We start from the raw sequence: 20119 nt of genomic DNA, 5'->3' as shown, positions 1-20119 counted from the left end.
AACATGGATGGGACTGGAGGAGATTATGCTAAGTGAAATAAGTCAAGCAGAGAAAGTCAATTATCATATGGTTTCACTTATTTGTGGAACATAAAGAATAGCATGGAGGACATTAGGAGAAAGAAGGGAAAAATGAAGGTGGGTGGAATCGGAGGGAAAGATGAACCATGAGAGACTATGGACTCTGAGAAACAAACTGAGGGTTTTCAAGGGGAGGGGGGTGGAGGATGGGTTAGCCCAGTGATGGGTATTAAGGAGGGCACGAACTGTATGGAGAGCACTGGGTGTTATACGAAAACAATGAATCTTGGATCACCACATCAAAAACTAATGATGTATGGTGATTAACATAACATAATAAAATAAAATAAAATAAAATAACAAGAAATACAAAGAGAAATAGAAAAAGCCACATCGTTCATATTTTGTTATATTTCTCTCGGAAATCAATCAAGAAATGATATGATGTAGAATATTTGAACAACAAACTGAGCATGCATGATATTATTGACATATATAAAATCCTAAACTTAAAACAGAGGATCCATTTGTAGCTGAACATGTCCTAGGCCAAAAAAAGTCTCAACAAATTCTAAAGAATTTCTATATTATAGGTCATATACTCTCCCTATTAGTCAATAAAATTAGAAATCAATAGCAAAATAATAGATGAATTAATCATTTAGAAATGTATAAGTGCTAAATAATTTATGATTGAGGAAACAGTGGAGACATAAAAATATTTGGAATTTATATATTAAATCAATACATATAAAATTGATGACTAAAATAGCAATTACAGAGACATGTATATTTTCAATGGATGTAATTAGAATATAAAATTAATGAGTTAGGTAGTCACAGAACTAAGTAACCACAGAGTAAACTAAAATAAAATATGAAGAAGGAAATAATAAGAAAAAATTAGAAGAGACTTTGAAACAAATTAACAATAGAGATGATCAACAGTTTTAAAAAAGTTAGTTTCTTCAGAGGACTAAACAATTAGTCCTAACTTGGGGCGCTTGGGTGGCCCAGTCAGTTAATCATCTGCCTTTGGCTGAGGTCATAATCCCAGGGTCCTGGGATGGAGCTCCACATGGAGCCCAGCATGAGGCTCCTTGCTGAGCCGGGAGTCTGCTTCTCTCTCTCCCTCTGCTCTTCCCCTTCCCTTGCTCGTGTGTGTGCTCTCTCTCTCTCTCAAATAAATAAAATCTTAAAAAAAGTAGTCCCAACTCTACAAAGATTATTAGCAACAGAAGAAAAATCATATATAAATGATATTAGGAATAAAGAAGAAAACAAAGCTGCACATAGGGGAGATCATATTTTTAAAAATACAAAGAATGCTATGAACACATTTAGTTCAATAAATCAGAGATTTCAATAAAATCAGTAACTTTTTAGGAAAATGAAAATACTAAAGTAATACACAGAGAAATAGGAAAATGAATAAACAAAAACTTTAAATAAGATTTTAATTTTTTTAATTTTTTAAATTTTTTTTTAAAGATTTTATTTATTTGACAGGGAGAGAGAAAGAGAGATCACAAGCAGGGGGTGGGGGCAGAGGGAGAGGGAGAAGCAGGCTCCAGGGTGATCACAGAGTCCAATGCGGGGCTCGATCCCAGGGCCCTGGGATCATGACCCCAGCCAAAGACAGACGCTTAACCAACTGAGCCACTTAGGTGCCCCAAAATAAATTAGATTTTTAATAGCAAGTGTATCTCCATTGCAACAACAACACCAATGAAAAATTCTGGTACAATAGTCAGTGATAGTGTAGGGATGCCAGTAGGGTTAATACTGTTCAACCTATCTGGATGTATTAACATTGAAAAATATTGGAAAAGAGGAGGTTAATCTATTTCATTTTTGCTGTTAATGTGTCTATAAAATGAAAGATTTTTCAGGTAAATTGAAAAAAATTGAATAAAAGGGAAGTCACCAAGGTGGCAGAAAACAAGGCAAATACCATTTCTTTAAAAGAATAAAAAGATTTATTTATTTATTTGAGAGAGAGAAGTGGCGGTGGGTCAGTGGTGCAGAGGGAGAGGGAGACAGATAATCTCAAGTAAACTCCCTGCTGAGCACAGAGCCCAACTCAGAGTAGGGGGGGTTGGAGGGTTGGGGGAGTTGAGGGGGTGGGCTTGATCTCATAACCCTGAGATCATGACCAGAGCTGAAATCAAGAGTCAGATGCTTAACCCACTGAGCCACCCAGGTGCCCCATGAACACCATTTTTAAAATAGTTTTCTTTTATGTTATTTATCTACAATTAGATACAGAAAGTGAAGAAACTATTCTATCTAGATTAGAAATAAATTTTTCATTATTAATAATAGATTTAACAACGTTTAGGACCTAAAGGAAGAAAACAATACAATTTCATTGAAAACCTTAAAGCAATTGTTGTACAAATGGAAAGATATGTTGTATTCCTATATATCCTTAATCAGGATTCCTGATTAAGATAAAAATGTCAGTTTTCCAAAGAATAATATATTCATTTTCTTAAGTTCTAATTAAAATTCCAACACTTTTAGATTTCAAATGTTAATTTTCAAATGGAAGAATAAAAGACTGAGACTTACCAAATCATAGAAAAGGAAAATAGTGATGGAGTGCTTGTCATTTCAGTTACTGAAACATATTATAATAAAAATTGCTATTTGCAGAGAACTAGACATATATCATTAGTACTGACTGTAGCCTTTTTTTTTTTTTAAAGATTTTATTAAGCACTGGTCTTGTAAAGATTTTATTTATTAGAGAGAGTGAGAGAGAGCACAGCAGGGGGAGCAACAGAGGCAGAGGGAGAAGCAGGCTCCCCACTGAGTAGGGAGCCCAATGTGGGGCTCTATCCCAGGACCCCCAGGATCATGACCTGAGCTGAAGGCAGATGCTTAACCAAATGAGCCACCCAGGTACCCCTTGACTATAGCCTTTGAAAGTAGATACAAGTAAATGAAACAATTTGACATTTGACAAATATATTTCAGTTCCCTGGGAAAAGGATGGTAATGTAGAGGTATAAAGTGTGTCCCTATCTAAAAATGCTTAAATATATTCAGTGTGGATCACAAATACTGATCATAAAATACAAAACATTAAAAAATAAGACAATTTAGGATACTGTTATTGGTGTTATTGGTGTAGCTTGTTTTGGTCAAGATGCAGTACAAACAATTGACAAAGTCAATATACTTGAATTTTTAAAAATTATATTTTTATGCCATAAAAATTCTTAAAAATAAATAAGATGGTGAAAATATTCTATAAATGGGAGATGAAGTATTCTTTTTTAACACACAAAGTTTACATAATTATCAACAATATAAAGACAACCTACTAAAATTTGTTAAATATAATAGGTAATATATAGATGAACAAAACCAAGTGTCCAGTGAATATATAAGATACTCATATTTCCTGTTCATCAGGAAAATTCAATATGATTTTATACCACTGATTTAGTGAATGTTTTTGAAGTGATAACAGCACTACAGGCAGGAATGTAAGAAAACAAGCACACTCATATTTCTGAAAACTGCGCCTTTATTAAGGACCTAAACATAACACTACAAACTGTCAATCTGTCCATCCATTCAGTGGAACAAATGAACAAACATGTGCCAGGAATTCTGTTAGGCACATATATCCAGAAGATGATATAGCAAAGGGAAGTGTATTAATCAGGCTTCTTTCACTTGAAAGAGACTGAAGCCAAACTCAAGACAGCTCAAGAAAAAAGGAAAATGTGTTGGTTTATGTGTCTAATACCCCTGGAATGGGGAACACTGGATTTAGAGACTCAAATGAGGTAATCTGGTCTCCATTTCTGTGTCTCTTTGAGCGAGTGTGTCTATATGGACACACAGTGACCACTAGCAGCCCGTTAGTCATATGCAGCATATAGCAATTAGAACAGATATATGGCCTCCGCTCCATCACTTTGTGAGAAAACTCCTTGAGAGTACCCTGGCTGTCTCCAACTATGCAAGCATGAAAGAGTGATCAGATCCTTTGATTGCCTGGTTATATAGTCACTGGGGTGATGGTAGAGGAAAGAGATGTAAACACACTGAAACAATAGAATAGATCACTAAGGAAGGAGAGATTCTGTTTCCCAAAAGAAAGTAAAATAGATATTCTGGATTGGTTCCCTCAAACTTTATTCCAGCCTCCTATTTGTAGAAATTGAAAAGCTAAAATCGTATCTCCAAGAGATCCTTGCAGTGAGGGTATTGAGTATGAATTATATCTTTACATTAGATTCACTGAAGCAAAATTTAGAAGGAAGGAAGCCATCTTGTAATTTTTGGGTATTCCTACTGACAGACAATATCATGAAAATGTGTTGTTTTTTTTTTTTCTTTTCCTCTGAAGCATCTTTCTAATATCCACTCTCCAGCTTCCCCAGAGGTGATTTCTGTGTGATACTCTTTCTTGTGGTATACAGTGGCAACCTTGGAGAGAATAACTGCTTTAGTGGTATATTCTGTATCATTCTGTGAGTCACTCTAGGAGGCCCATCCAGGACCCACTTTTTTTTTTTTTTTATTTAAGACAGAGAGAATGAGAGACAGAGAGCATGAGAGGGAGGAGGGTCAGAGGGAGAAGCAGACTCCCTGCCGAGCAGGGAGCCCGATGCGGGACTCGATCCCGGGACTCCAGGATCATGACCTGAGCCGAAGGCAGTCGCTCAACCAACTGAGCCACCCAGGCGCCCCAGGACCCACTTTTTTAGAAAATTCAGTAAGTAAATAACTAAACCCTTCATTAGCAAGGGTGCAACTTGTAAGCACCTAAGTTCCTTTCTGATTAAAAGGCTTACAGTAGAATATTCTTTCTTGACCAACCATGTATGAACAAAGGGCTGAACAAAGATTCTTGGCAAACAAACCCCAACAGATATCCATGCTCTCTATGCCACCACTTGCCTGAGTAGCATCCACATCCCTTCTTCTTTTCATACATATAATAGAAAAAATTCTGACTTCCAGGTTGAAGGAATTTTAGAGATGATTACGACTGCACTGTGTACTGGCTGTGAGCAACTAAGACACTCAACCTAAAATTAATAGCAACAAGTGTTGTATTTCCCATAAGTTATTCCAAATAATAAGATTGTATATAAAGGTGAGTTATATTTATGGCATATTTTCTGAGAGGAATTATTTATGTTCTCTTTGTGAAATTCAATGAAATGAAGGAGAAATGCTGATGGTAGATAATGATATAAAATATGGGATGTATGTGTCTATATGTCTATGTGAAGGTTAAGTTATGCTTGTGTGTATGTGATTTTCTATGAAGAGTATAATTTGTTAGACTAAATTTCATTATGGGGCATTTTTTTTATTAGAGGACACAGTCTGTTAGGATAAATATTCTGGCTTATCTTTATTCTCTCTCATTTCATTTAATAACTGAGCCAACTGAATGCATTTTAACTTTACTATCTCCCTATAAAATGTACTAAATAACATTTATTGATGTGAGTACACTAGTTATTAAAATGTCAATCAGATTCTTTAAATTATACCCAAAAGCATCTGGTGAAGCAACTGAACTCACTCCAACTACATTATGAAAAACAGCAACTGAGAATCAGATCAATAGCCTGAGTTTAGAGCCACAAAAAATGTACCAGAGGAAAAAGCTGCCTTGGGGGACTTTTAGATAATAGTTTAAATCAAACTAGATAAAGTAAGGAGTGTTCTAAGGATCATTTTCGAAATCACTCTCTAAAATAACAGGCCCACATTTCCTCCTCTGGTATTTATAAACTGAGAATGAATTATACATGTTATAGATAATAAAAACGTTTGAAGGCAAATTGGCATAAGAATCCATATTTCATAATAGATGATGAAATCGATGTCCAACAATTTAAGAAAAATGTTACTCAAATCTGTTTATTTCCCTTGTCTAAGATCCATCCATGTGAGGCGTGTTTTTGTTGCTGTTGTTGTTGTTGTTTTGTTTTTTATTTTTTACTATAATAGTGAAATCTGTTTGGAAAATGAAAAATGAGGGAGAAAACGATCTCAATTTCTGTCATTTCTTTTCTCCATAGGAAGTATGTTGGTAAACTCCTCTGATCCCCTATTTTAAAAATTTTATAATTTCTTTTACTCCAGGAGCTATTATAGGAACAGTTCAAAATATATTTGTAGTGAGTTTTATCAAGATATGATTTACATACCATAAAGTTCACCTTTTTACAGTGTACAATTCAGTGATTTTTAGTAGATTCACTAAGTTGTGCATCAGTCACAACAATGTGATTCCAAAACATTTCATCATCCATTCCCCAAAACCCTATACCCTTCAGCAGTCACTCCCAAATTTCTCCTTCCCCTTAATCCTGGCAAATACTAATCTGTTTTCTGTCTCTCTAGATTTGCCTAATCTGGACGTCTCATATAAATGGAATCCTACAATATGTGGCTTTTTGTATCTGGATTCTTTCATTTGGCACAAGGTTTTCAAACTTTAATCATGTTGTAGATTGAATCAATACTTCATTTCTTTGTATGGCCAAGTAAGATTCCATTGTGTGGATAAATGGTAATTTCTTATTGTTCTGGTTAGCTTATCTCATACCTCTGCATCCTACCCTTTTTCCTTACTGTTTTACTTTCATACCTTTTTCACACACTCCAAAGATTAATCATCAACATGCTTAAGACAATCTCAGGTCAGACCTTGATTATTTTGTCCTTCTAGACCAGTGTCACACTAGTTTAATTATTATTTATGTGTAAAATGTGTTTGAATTTGCTAAGAAAGTTCTCCTTTTTGGTCTTCCTTTCCAGAATTATCTTATTTATGTTATTCTTTTGTGCAAAGTTTAGACTAATTTTATGAATTCTTATGCTTCCCCCCAAATCCAATTAGGATTTTAATTATAATTTTTTAATATTTCAATTTTATTTTATTTTTTATTAACATAATGTATTATTTGTTTCAGGAGTACAGGTCTGTGATTCATCAGTCTTACACAATTCACAGCACTCACCACAACACATATCCTCCCCAGTGTCCATCATCCAGCCACCCCATCCCTCCCACTCCCCTCCACTCCAGCAACCCTCAGTTTGTTTCCTGAGATTAAGTCTCTTATGGTTTGTCTCCCTCTCTGGTTTCATCTTGGTTCATTTTTCCCTCCCTTCCCCTATGATCCTCTGCCTTGTTTCTTAAATTCCACATATCAGTGAGATCATATGATAACTGTCTTTCTCTGATTGACTTATTTCACTTAGCATAATACCCTCTTGTTCCATCCACGTCATTGCAAATGGCAAGATTTCATTTTTTGATGACTGCATAATATTCCATCATATACCACATCTTCTTTATCCATTCTTCTGTTGATGGGCATCTGGGCTCTTTCCATAGTTTGGCTATTGTGGACATTGCTGCTATAAACATTGGGGTGCAGGTGCCCCTTCGAATCACTACATTTGTATCTTTGGGGGTAAATACCCAGTAGTGCAATTGCTGGGTTGTAGGGTTTTAATTATAATTTTATTGAATTTTTAGATCAGTTTTGGAAGAGTGATATATTTACAAGGTTACATTTCTTATCCATTAACATCATTTACTTCCCTAAGATTTTATTTCAGTTGACTTACTGAAAGGTATTTTGCATTTCTGTTAGGTTATCTACTGATTATTTTTAATTTCTATGCTATTATAGATGTCTGTTTTATCTGACTTCCGTTTTTTTGTGTGTTTGTTTTTTTTGTGTTTTGTTTTGTTTTGTTTTTTGAGAGGGAGAGAGAGAGGGGAGAAGCAGAAGAAGGAGAGGAAGAGAGAAATTCAAGTAGACTCCATGCCCAGCATGGAGCCCAATGTGGGGTCAGTCCCATAACTCTGATATCATGTCCTGAACTGAAATCAAGAGTCCAACACTTAACTGACTGAGCCACCCAGGTGTGTCTTACTTCAGTTTTCTAATTAGATATTCCTTGTGTTAGAGCAGATACTGCTTGTGCTCTGCCTAGATCCCTCAACTTCATTTACTATTTTGTGTGCCCAGCCCTGGGCTTATGCATGCTTGATTGCTTTGGGCTCACCTCTGAGACTTTTGAGAGGACTCACTGTTCCATCCCAACCCCTTCTCCCCACAGTGGGGAGCATCTCATGTTTATTCTCACCTAATCTAGGCATACCATAGCCTGTGTCTGTCCAAAGTGAAAATACATTACCAAGGTAGGACTAACTGTGGGATATAATTTGAACTCTGGAGTTTCTTGTGGAATTAGTTTGAGGCTATGACCCCTTCTGTTTTCATACTCTTGTTTGGCTTCTACTTTTCTGCCCTGCTTCAACCATTTCCTTTCTGGTATCTTCTGGAATGGTTCCTTTAAAAAAAGTAATTTATGCCTAAATCCTTGGATTTGTGTCTGCTTTTAGGAGAATTCAACTTCAGGGACATTTGTAGGAGCAATATTGACTTTTTCTAATTAAGTTTTTTTTTTTTTTTTAAGATTTTATTTATTTTTTAGAGAGCGAGAGAGAGAGAAACAGCATGAGAGGGGAGAGGGTCAGAGGGAGAAGCAGGCTCCCCGCTGAGCCGGGAGCCCGATGTGGGACTCGATCCCAGGACCCCGGGATCATGACCTGAGCCGAAGGCAGATGCTTAACCATCTGAGCCACCCAGGCGCCCCACTAATTAAGTTTTTTATTTGAATTCCAGTATAGTTAACATGCAGTGTTATATTAGTTTCAGGTGTACAATATAGTGATTCAACAATTCTCTACATTACTCAGTGCTCATCATGATAAGTGTACTCTTTAATGCCCATCCCATATTTCACCCATCCCACCATCCACCTCCCCTCTGGTAAGCAGAGTTTGTTCTTTATAGTTCAGAGTCTGTTTCTTGGTTTGTCTCTCTCTTTTTCTTCCTTTTTTCATTTGTTTTGTTTCTTAAATTCCACTATGAGTGAAATAATATATTTGTTTTATTCTTTTTTCAGTTAGGATTATCCTCTCTAGCTCCACCTATGTTATTGCTCATTCTTTTTTTGGCTAGATAATTTTCCATTGTGTGTGTGTGTGTGTGTACATATATATCACATATTCTTTATCCATACATCAGTCAGTGGATACTTGGGCTGCTTCCATAATTTGGCTATTTTAAATAATGCTGCTATAAACGAGGGGGTGCATGTATCCCTTTGAATTAGTGGTTTTGTATTTTTCTGATTAAATACCCATAGTATGATCATTGGATTGTAGAGGGTAGTTCTATTTTTTCCTTTTTCAGGAAACTCCATACTGTTTTCCTCAGTGGCTGCACCAGTTTGCATTCCCACCAAAAGCTCATGAAGGCTCCTTTTTCTCCACATCCTCACCAATACTTGTTTATTATGTTTTTTATTTTAGCCATTCTGACAGGTGTAAGGTGACATCTCATTGTTTTAATTTGCATTTCCGTGATGACGAGTGATGTTGAGCATCTTTTCATATGTCTGTTAGCCATCTGGATGTCTTCTTTGGAGAAATGTCTGTTCATGTCTTATGCCCATTTTTTAATTGGATTATTTGTTTTTTGACTGTTGAGTTGTGTAAGTTCTTTATATATAATTTGGATGCTAACCCTTTATTGGATATATTATTCATAAATCTCTTCTCCCATTCCTTAAGTTCCCTTTTAGTTTTATTGTTTCCTTCACTATGCGGAAGCTTTTTATTTTGATGAAGTCCCAGTAGTTTATTTTTGCTTTTATTTCCCTTGCCTCAGGAGACATATCTGGAAAGATGTTACTATGGCCAGTGTCAGCGAAATTGCTGCCTGTGCTTTGTTCTAGGATTTTTATAGTTTCAAGTCTCACATTTAGGTCTTTAAGCCATTTTGAGCTTATTTTTATACATGGTAAATATTTCACCATTTGTCCAGTTTCATTCTTTTGCATGTAGCTGTCCAGTTTTCCCAATACCATTTGTTGAAGAGACTGTCTTTTTCCCATAGGATATTCTTTCTTCTTTGCTGAAGATTAATCAACCGTATGATTGTGGGTTTATTTCTGGGTTTTCTAGTCTGTTCTATTGATTTATGTGTCTTTTTTTTGGCCAGGACCATAATTTTGATTTTTTAATATCCATCTTATATCCAGTGGGCTTTCCTTAGTTTTGATAAGTTTCTGTATATTCTTTTGTGTTACCATTGGGTAAATCAATAAAAATAAAAATGAGAAGTAGCAATACTGTCAGTCAGTTTCCTGGTAAAACTGATCAAGGGGAAAAAAACCCCACAGAGCACACAATCACATGCATTCATTAGGATATAACTAGGGTTTACAATGTTGCTCTTTCTCTATTCCCTTGTAATAAAATCCTCCCTAATTTATTTCGGTAATAATTGTTTACTGACTCATTCAAAGACATAAACGCAGTAGTGCTGCTCTCATCATCCAGTACACCTGTCAGCAAAATTGAGGTGAGCTCATTTAGTCATCCTGGTTCCAGGGCAGCTTTACAACATATTGTCCCCAGTCTGAACTACTTATTCCGCTAAAGTGGATCCATTGTGGGGAACGTCATTTCAGAATTTGAGTTTCAGAGCATTGCATACGTTCTTATGCAGTTCCCTTTGCCGAGCTATGTTTGTTTTCCTCCTTTTTGTACTTCACCAGGGATTGTTGCTGAAGCAGGTGAATACAATAGTGTTGACTCCCCAGACTAAAACTCCTAGCCTGACATGGTCTAGGACCAAGTGAGGGAGAGAGAGTGAAGACAAATCCCTCTATCTTAACTTGTCTTGTTCAGATCCATCATTTCTTATATCATTTCTGATACAAGAAATCAGAATTTTTCCTTGTAGTTAAATGTAACTTTATATTGAGTCAAATCTGTATATGATTTCTGACATTTCCACAAGTTTCAAATATCAAAGGAATTATCTGTATCTTATAGTACTTAGTTTAAAACACTTTTGGAGAGGAACAACAAAAGTTTATATCACTCGTTGGTAATTGATTTGATTTATAGGGTTTTCCAAAACAAAATATGGGAATAGTTCTACCTTTTTTATGGCCATAGTTTATAGGTTGGAAAGAAAGATGTCCCATGGATAAGGCAGTGTTTTTGCAGTTTAAAATATCAGTCTTCACTTGGGAAAGAAATATCTTTGAACCCTAAAAATGAGGCAGTAGTGTCTAATCCAAAAATTTATTTTCTTTATAGTGGATGAACTGTGGTTATATTAGTCAGGATAAGTTATATTGTGGAAACAAACAACTGTCAAATTTCTGTGGCTTACAAAAACAAAGTTTAGTTTTTACTCAGTCTACATTTCCATTGTGGGTAATGATTGTCCAATTTTGAATATCAGTAAACCATTTTTTTAGTATAAGCAAATCATGCAATATTTGGAATATACTCATCCTAAAAATGTGTTTACTGTTTATCTGAAATACATATTTAATGGATGTACTATATTTTTATTTGCTATATCTAGCAACCCTATTTGTAGTTCATCAGGAGATTACACTGCTCATTGTTGTCAGTCTTACAGTTGCAGGAGCAGGAAATGGAGGACGTGTTCAACCAGATATTGTTTCTTATGCCCCATGCTATTGACTCATACATAACATTTCCACATCATTTCATTGTCCAAACCAAGTCTCAGAGCCAGTGAGATTCAGTGAATGTTTCAAAAAATAATACAGGCCACCACATCAAGACTAGAGAAAGTTTCATTGATACGGATACAGAGTTTAAGAGAAGATGCATGCATTCAACACATACTTCTGAGTGTATCATACCAGGCAAGTATGCCTGGAAATTCAGCAGCTAACTGAATTACAGATAGCATTTGCCCTCATGGAGATTGCATTGTCAGTAGGAAGGATATTTTATACATAATTACAAAACTATTAACTAAATAGGATTATGTTAGGAACAGAGAAAACAACTTTAAAGGAGGCAGTGAAAGCCTAGTATTGAAAGGCTTAAAAATTTGTGGGAAGGTTAAACATTTTTTGATTTATCATAACACCTAAAGGATGGGTGTGAGTGAACCTCCTGAATGATAAAGACAGTGAAGATATTTTAGGCCAGGAGTTGACAAACTAAGGCTTGTGGGCCAAATCCCACCCGTTGCCCAAATTTTGTAAATGAAATTTTACTGGACCACAGACCTATTCGTTAGGTATTATCTATGGCTGCTTTTGCACTACATCGGGTAAGTTGGGTAATTTTAATAGAAACTTTATGGCCCACAAAGCTTAAAAATAATTTCTCTTTGAATTTCTATACCAAAAAAAAGGTTTGAGGAAACCTGTTCTAGGAAAAATGTAGTCTCTCTGTGGAGAAAGAAGCTTCATATATTCATGGAATGAGAGAATATTGATCTAGCTCATCCATGATGATGATGATATGGATGGAGAGACAAGGAATGTCCAAATCACATAGTGGTATGTAGAACATGTTTAGGGATTTTTTCTATGTATAAAATAACGGTAACAGAGAGTGATCATAATTCAATTCTTATTAAAAATACTATTCTGGGGGTGCCTGGGTGGCTCAGTCAGTTAAGCATCTGCCTTTGGCTTAGGTCATGATCCTGGGGTCTTGGGATCGAGCCCCACATCAGGCTCCCTGCTCAGTGGGAAGCCTGCTTCTCCCTCTGTCTGCTGCTACCCCTGCTTATGCTCTCTCTCTCTGTCAAATAAATAAATCTTTAAAAAAATAAAATAAAAATAAAAATATTACTCTATTGGTGCCAGAAGAATAGTTGAAAGGAAGGCATTGGTAAGAGCTGCAAGACTAGTTTAGATCTGGTTACAGACAGATGATGGCAGCTTGAAGTAGGGTGATAAAAGGGGAGAGAATGGACTTGAATGCAAGAAACACAGACATACTAATGAAGTAGACAAACAAGATTTAGTGTTTGATTTGATGTGGGGAATGAGGGGGAATGAGGAATTAGTTATGACTGTAACGATCAGAGCCATGCAATTTACTGTAACTGCGAAGAGAGAGGAACCCATATTCTGTTTTCTGTAGTGAGGGAGTCATCATTTCAGTTTTCAACATGTTGGTTAGAAGTTCCAATGAAACATGCAAGAGAAGATACTGAGAAACAGCTTCATATTCCAGCCTGGAATTCAGAAGACAAGTCTCTCTGGACATTTAATTTGAAAGTATTTATTGAAATCACTGGATTTTGAATTAGGAGAGAGAGAGAAAGCAACATTTAGGCTTGTCTAAATTGTATGCTCCCACCCATTTTTATTTATTTATTTTTTTACTTTCTTTGTACCTTTGGTCACTGATTCAGTTAATGATGAAATACTGTGTCATTTATCTTGATTTTTATGTATTTTGCTTTATTTTGTTTCATAGTGTTTTATGTTATTTTATTATTTTTTGTTGCTTCTATGAATTTTTCATGAGCATTGGTGTGTTTGATGGAAGAAAATTCAGAGATTCTTTCATTTTCTGGTGAGAAACTATGTGATACCGTAAAACCCTCATCTTATCCCTCATTAATGGGATTGAAATAAGGGGGGGTGAGGTCATGATATCTGCCCATCAAGGAGACAATTAATGAAAAACCTAGTTGATGGAGTATGGGGTAAGAAGATCAAATGAAGACATTTTTCAAGGTTTGAGGATTTTGAGCATATTTAAATAGTGATGGTAGAGATAGAATAAACAGAGTGAAATTGGAGACACAGAAATGAACAGAAAAAACAACACCGTGAATATTCTGTAATTATGGGCATGGATGGACTTCAGAGGATGCTGGAACAAACCACCTTTTATGGGAAAGAGAAGTTTGTGGATTTGTGGTGGGATGATGTAGGTAGGATAATTTCTATTGCTCTGTAAAGTGGATGTGGGAAAGGTGGGAAGATAAATGTGGGGGTTTGAGAAGAATGGAAAAAGAATACTTTTTAGTGCTTGGGAAAGCAAATTGATTACCAAAATGTGGCAAATTTGTCAGGCAATATTAATACAGAATCGTAGTCTCATCTCTATGCATGAACCCTCAAAATCTATCAGTAATTTAATCGCAGAAGAAGGGTTATACAAAAAGATATTGGCAGTGATCTTATTCCATCAACCACTGACCTTTCTGGATAACCTTTTCCCCCAGTTTGGTCCAATTGTACCATCTCTCCTCTCCCTCTGAATTTGGGCATTCTGAGGGCCTCAGATCAACTCTGATCCTAAGTTGATGGCAAGGAAAATTGTAGCTTACAGAAACTTCAAATTGCTTACAGAACCTATAGATCCCCATTATCTCCATTGATGATTACAAGTCCTGGTCAAAGTTACATATTTTTATTGTGTCTACTGTTTGTCTTTATTTTAGCCCCACGATGTCCATAATAGCTGCCTGGCATTTTTGAGCCTAGGACTCTAACCTGGATTTTCAGTATCTCATTCTCTCTTCCCTAATCATTTATTGTTTGCTAAACTAGTGCTAAAAGACATGTTTGCTTTTTTCTTATTTTCCCTAAACTCTGAATGTCCTTGTTCCAACTTACATATCTCTCAGCTTCTCTATCTATATTCATTTTTCTAAATTCAATTCTGTTTTGCTTTAAATATGTTCTTTTATTGTTCTTCCTCTGGTTGGATTTCATCTAACCTCTACTGGACCAATAAAATAATAACAGTAAGTGTGATTTGTAAGAACACTGTCTTCCCCACAAAGTAGTATGTATTAATTGCCTGAGAGGAAAGAAGCTGAAGAGGGGTTTGGGCCTTTGTTAATTTACATTTAATTTTAGCTCAGAGGTCCTTAAAGGCAGTGGTTATGTCTGTGTGTGAATAGGGATATTTAATCAGTCCAGGCTGTCAGTTTGATAGTAGTGCTTATCAAGAAATTAGAGAAAAATGTGCTACCAAGTCCATCCTCCTGCCATAGAAGGAGCAACAAATCAGATGTGGAAAGTCAAACACTATGATTAAAAAGCTCATCCGCCCTAGGGAGTCTTTCATATATATATATTTAATATTCAGCTTGAGTGTACTACTGTGCGTACACTCTGTCTTAGAGGTTTTAATTGCAATACCTCCTGCATTGAGAAGGCAGATTTTTTTCTTTTAAGTAATGCTACTGATTAATAGTATTTTAAAACTTGAGGGGTACAGAGTTGTGTCAGAGGAAGATTTTGATGATTTTCAAACAGGTATCTTTTCCTAGACACATTGTGAAATACCACCTAAAATATATATGATATGTTGTAGTTCAGTGCCTCAAGGAAGTATCTATATCTTTTCTGTTTTATTTTATTTAGTATATATATTTTAAATATTTTATTTATTTGACAGAGAGCAAGAGAGTACAAGCAGGGGGAGCATCCGAGGACGAGGGAGAAGCAGACTCCTTGCTGAGCAGGGAGCCCATTATGGGGCTTGATCCCAGGTGCCTGGGATCATGACCTGAGCTGAAAGCAGATGCTTAATTGACTGAGCCACACAGGTGCCCCTTATTTAGTATATTCTGATAGTCTTAGATTAGGCATATAAATGCATATTTCGCTCTGCTGCCATATGTGAATACTCTCCATTCAAAATGCATTTCAGCCTTAAAGTTTTAGCCATGAATAATAACAACATTTGTGAGTTAAACACCTTACTGGGTTAGGTATTTTGTTCTAGGCTATGTTGGTCTAAACTAGATTCTCTAAATAGCAGAAAAACACTTTTTGCTTGGCTTGGTTTAATGATTTTGAGATTATGCAGTTCTATGTTAGCCCAGCCTTCTTACCAGGGAATATGGAAAATCCTTCAGTGAGTCTCAGATTCCAGTTCCAAGCCATGAACTGTCAATAAAATCTGGCTGTCTTAATTAATCTTGACATATTTGAGTACTTAGAACCAATATTCCTGTCCAAGGAATCCATAGGCCAATTTCTAGAATGCCCTCGCTCTTTTAGCAGCCAGAAGATCCACCTGTCAGGATCTATTACTTTTCTCCAAGGCGTAACCGGATTGCTTCCCAGAATTGGAACCAGAAGGGCAATTTCTTTTTCTGTTTAAGATGCCTGTTTCCTTGTCATTACATATCTCCTGAACTCTAGTCTGCGCTAGTCTCAAAGATATCAATATTTCCCTTTTTTGAAGAAGGAACTAAACTAGTTCACCTCTTCTTCCTTCACACCAGGACTACATTAGTTAATGTTCTTCATTGAAACAGACCAGTTGGAGATGGAGATGGAGATAGGTATTTATTATAATTGGTTTGGCTCATAAGATTGTGAGGGCTGGCAAATTTGTAGAGCAGACTAGCAGAATGGAAATTCTGGAAAGAGTTGACCTTGCAGTCTTGACTCCGAATTCCACAGGGAAGCAGATTGGAAACTCAGGTATGGTTTCTATGTTGCAGTTTTGAGGAAAATTCTTTCTTCCTCAGGAAACTTCAGTCTTTGCTCTTAAGACCTTCAACTGATTGAATGAGGTCCACTCACATGAGGGGAGAGGGTAATTTGCTTGACTTGAAGTCTCCTAATTTAAATGTTAGTCACATGTTAAAGAAAAAAAACTTGGGCTCCTGGGTGGCTCAGTTGGTTAAACGACTGCCTTCGGCTCAGGTCATGATCCTGGAGTCCTGGGATCGAGTCCCGCATCGGGCTCCCTGCTCGGCGGGGAGTCTGCTTCTCCCTCTGACCCTCCTCCCTCTCATGCTCTCTCTCATTCTCTCTGTCTCAAATAAATAAATAAAATCTTAAAAAAAAAACAAACAAACAAACAAAAAAAAAACCTGCTCTCTCATGGCAGGAACAGGTGTTTAAAAAAAAAAAAAAAAAAAGAAAAAAAACTTTACAGCATCTAGACTGGTGTTTGATCCAACAACTGTGCACACTCGCCTAGCTGAATTGACACATAAAATTAGCCACTACAAGGGCATTTTGTTTTAAAACTTTCCACCAACCAAATCTGAAAATAATTTAAAGTGTTTGTGAGAAAAGAAATAAGAAATAGACGTTTCTAGGAGAAAAAGCAAAATGTTGCTGTCAGCTGGTTTTCCTACAAAAGGGTCTAGATTTCTCTTTTCTAAAAATGTCTTTTCAGTATGTGTCATGAATAGACTTGTTGAGACACACAAAAAGAAAATTTATAAAAACCAGCAAAAGATCTTCATGAAAGAATCAGGCTGAATATTAGATAGGATTTTCTGGAATTATTTCAATTTTTTCCTTGGAATTCTAATGCATTCTTTTGTATGAAATTTTTTAACTGAACACAAGTTTTTCTCTTCTCTGCCAAGTCATGATTAAAATGATCAATCATAGAAAACCTGGGGAAAGTTTTATTTAGTGCTGTAAAAGAGGAAATGGTGTCACCTGTTCAAAAATACTGACACATTTTATCTAGATATTATCAATGTGTATAAATGAAGTAATATGAAAAGGAGATCCAGTGATAATTCAGAGATTTTACATACTGTTTTGAGTCAAATGTCCATCATAATAAAGCTTGTTCTAAAAGGATGATAGGCTGAGAAGAAAACAGAATAAAAATAACCTAGGACCTGTAAAAGTATATTTACTATAGAACACAGATAGCAGCATACTAGGTGCATATTCTGAAAAAAGACTTCTTTGGTAAAGATAAGTACATTTGCAGTCATCTATTTTGTGTTTTCAGAAAAAAATAAAATATTGTATTTTGGAAATAAGTGCAAAATGAATTAGACAACAGTGTGTGATGAGAGTAAGCAGGAACAAGAGAGAGAATGAGAGTGAGAGAGAAAGCTGGTTTTAAGATAGCAGAAGAAATAAAAAGAATCGAATAAAAGAAATAAATACTAGGAAAATAGCAATGCCATAAATCTGGATTTGAAAATAATGTGAAGTAGATATTTATAGTTACAGCAATGTAGGATTAAGACTTGTTTTTTTAAATCTCTTTTCATTTACCAAGACAGTGATGATGTTAGAGCCATGATCCTGGAGGAGAAAAAAAAAAAGGCAGTCCAAAAATATGACCGTAACATTTGCTTTTGATTTACCCATTAAGGCATTTGCTTAATTTAAAATCCAGTCTGTGAGGCTGAGCAGCTGAATGTCTTATGGGACTTGAAGATAAATAGAGTTTATGGTCTGCCAAGTAAGAGACTCCTGAATGCATACCCCAAAGTTTCAGTGGAAAAATTCAAAGAGCTAAATGCCAGGAGCAATGCCAATTCAGATGATACCATCCCCTACAAAGACTAAAGACCAGTTTCAAATCAATTTAATCCCCATTAGATTAGGGTCACCTCCCCTAGCATAGTGTCTGCTGAAAGTAGAAAAAAAAAAAAGTCTCTCTAGAGGGAAGTAACATCAACAAGAACTTTAAATTTTCTCTACAGAGTTTTCTTGTGGAGCAATCTATAATTAATAAAATTACTGGGCATGCAAAAAGGTAAATTATTATTGAAAAACAAGAGGGAATTGATATTAGAAACTGACTCATGGAGAACACACATGTAGGTTGTTAGGCATGGATTTTAAAATCACTGTGACTAACATGTTCAAGAAATTAAATGACAAACTATAAATTGAAAACAAATGACAGATTTATCATTAAAAACATAAAATGATGGTAGCTGAAATTAGGAATCAATACATGGATCTTATAGCAGATTTCACAGATGATGAATTAGAGAACTAGAAGTGAGATCACAGGAAAATATCTCATTGGAAGCGTGTATAAGAAAAAAGAAGGAAAGAGACATACCAAATATAGAAAAGAATTTCAATATTTTTAACTAGTCTCAGAAAGAGAGGAGAGAGTGAGAGAAACCTATATTGGATGAGATAATAACTGAGAATTTTCCAAAATTAATGAAAGACATAAAGCTACAGATTGAAGATACTTTAAGAAAGCCAATAAGGTTAAATAAAGAGAAAGCCATGTCTAAGAACAACATAGTAAAACTGAATAAAGCCAAAGACAAAGGAAAAAAAAAAGATTATCATGAAGTGAGCAGCTCTAATACTGATATAATGCAACTGTTCCCTGGCTGCTAGACAAATATGGAATTATTTAAATTAATTAAAGGAATAAATGGCAATATACAATGTTTACCATACAAATGTGTTCTTCAATAATTAAGGTGAGTTAAGAAGTTTTTGAAGAAGGGCACCTGGGTGGCTCAGTTGGTTGGGCGACTGCCTTCGGCTCGGGTCATGATCCTGGAGTCCCTGGATCGAGTCCCGCATCGGGCTCCCTGCTCGGCAGGGAGTCTGCTTCTCCCTCTGGCCCTCCCCCCTCTCATGTGCTCTCTCTCATTCTCTCTCAAATAAATAAATAAAATCTTTAAAAAAAAAAAAGTTTTTGAAGAAAAGACTTTTAAGAAGTCTTCAGCAATACACATGCAATAAAGGAAATACTAAAAAGGTTTTAGGCAAAAGAAAAATTCAGATGGAAGCCTGGAAGTGTAGAGGGTGATAGAGTACAATATAAAGGGTAAATACATGAGTTAAAAGACAAATATTTATAATGTAAACCCAAAATATTAATATCTAGTGGAATTTAATGTGGAGGATTAAAGTTAGGCACCATAATTTACAATTGTGACAAGGTGTAAGCGGACCTAAGATATTTCAAAGTCCGTTTATTTTCTAGAAGGTGGTAAAGGTATATATATATGAATTTAATAAGTGAATGATAAAGATTATTATTATTTGGGTTATATATAAAGAAGTAGTAAAGATAGGCAGAAACTTTCAAGGGAAACCAGAATAGCAGAAGTAATTAAACTAAAGAAAGTTCTTCAATCTTGACTTTTGACATTTGGGGCCAGATAATTCCTTATTAACTGTCCTGTGTATTATAAGATGTTTAACACCATCCCTGGCTTCTATGCAATAGATGCTAGTAGCAATTTTCCTCACAAGGTGAGACAAGAAAAAAAGTCTCTAGACATTGCTATATGACCCCTCAGGGACAAAATCATCCCTACTTAAGTACCCTTGAATTAAAGGAAAGCGATGTAGCTAAGGAAAAGTAATATAGAATTATTAGACACTTTTAAAAATTAATAGTAATATGGCACATTTAATCTGAAATCCATAAATAGTTATAAGTTTAAACAGGTCGGCTTCCACCTCTCAGTAAAATGAAACAGATACTGGCAGCCATGATTGGCTGGTA

The 20119-nt window shown here is 35.6% G+C and overlaps 1 pseudogene; it reads left to right on the top strand.

Annotated features, from left to right (window-relative positions):
- Positions 1 to 13747: 13747 nt before the first annotated feature.
- Positions 13748 to 20119, top strand: part of LOC102734022 (small ribosomal subunit protein eS1 pseudogene) — a 66196-nt pseudogene continuing 59824 nt past the window's right edge.

The sequence above is a fragment of the Leptonychotes weddellii genome, chromosome 8 (assembly GCF_054177405.1).
Source record: "Leptonychotes weddellii isolate Sample4059 chromosome 8, ASM5417740v2, whole genome shotgun sequence".
Classification (NCBI taxonomy): Eukaryota; Metazoa; Chordata; class Mammalia; order Carnivora; family Phocidae; genus Leptonychotes; species Leptonychotes weddellii.
This window is presented reverse-complemented; position numbering and strand designations above follow the sequence as displayed.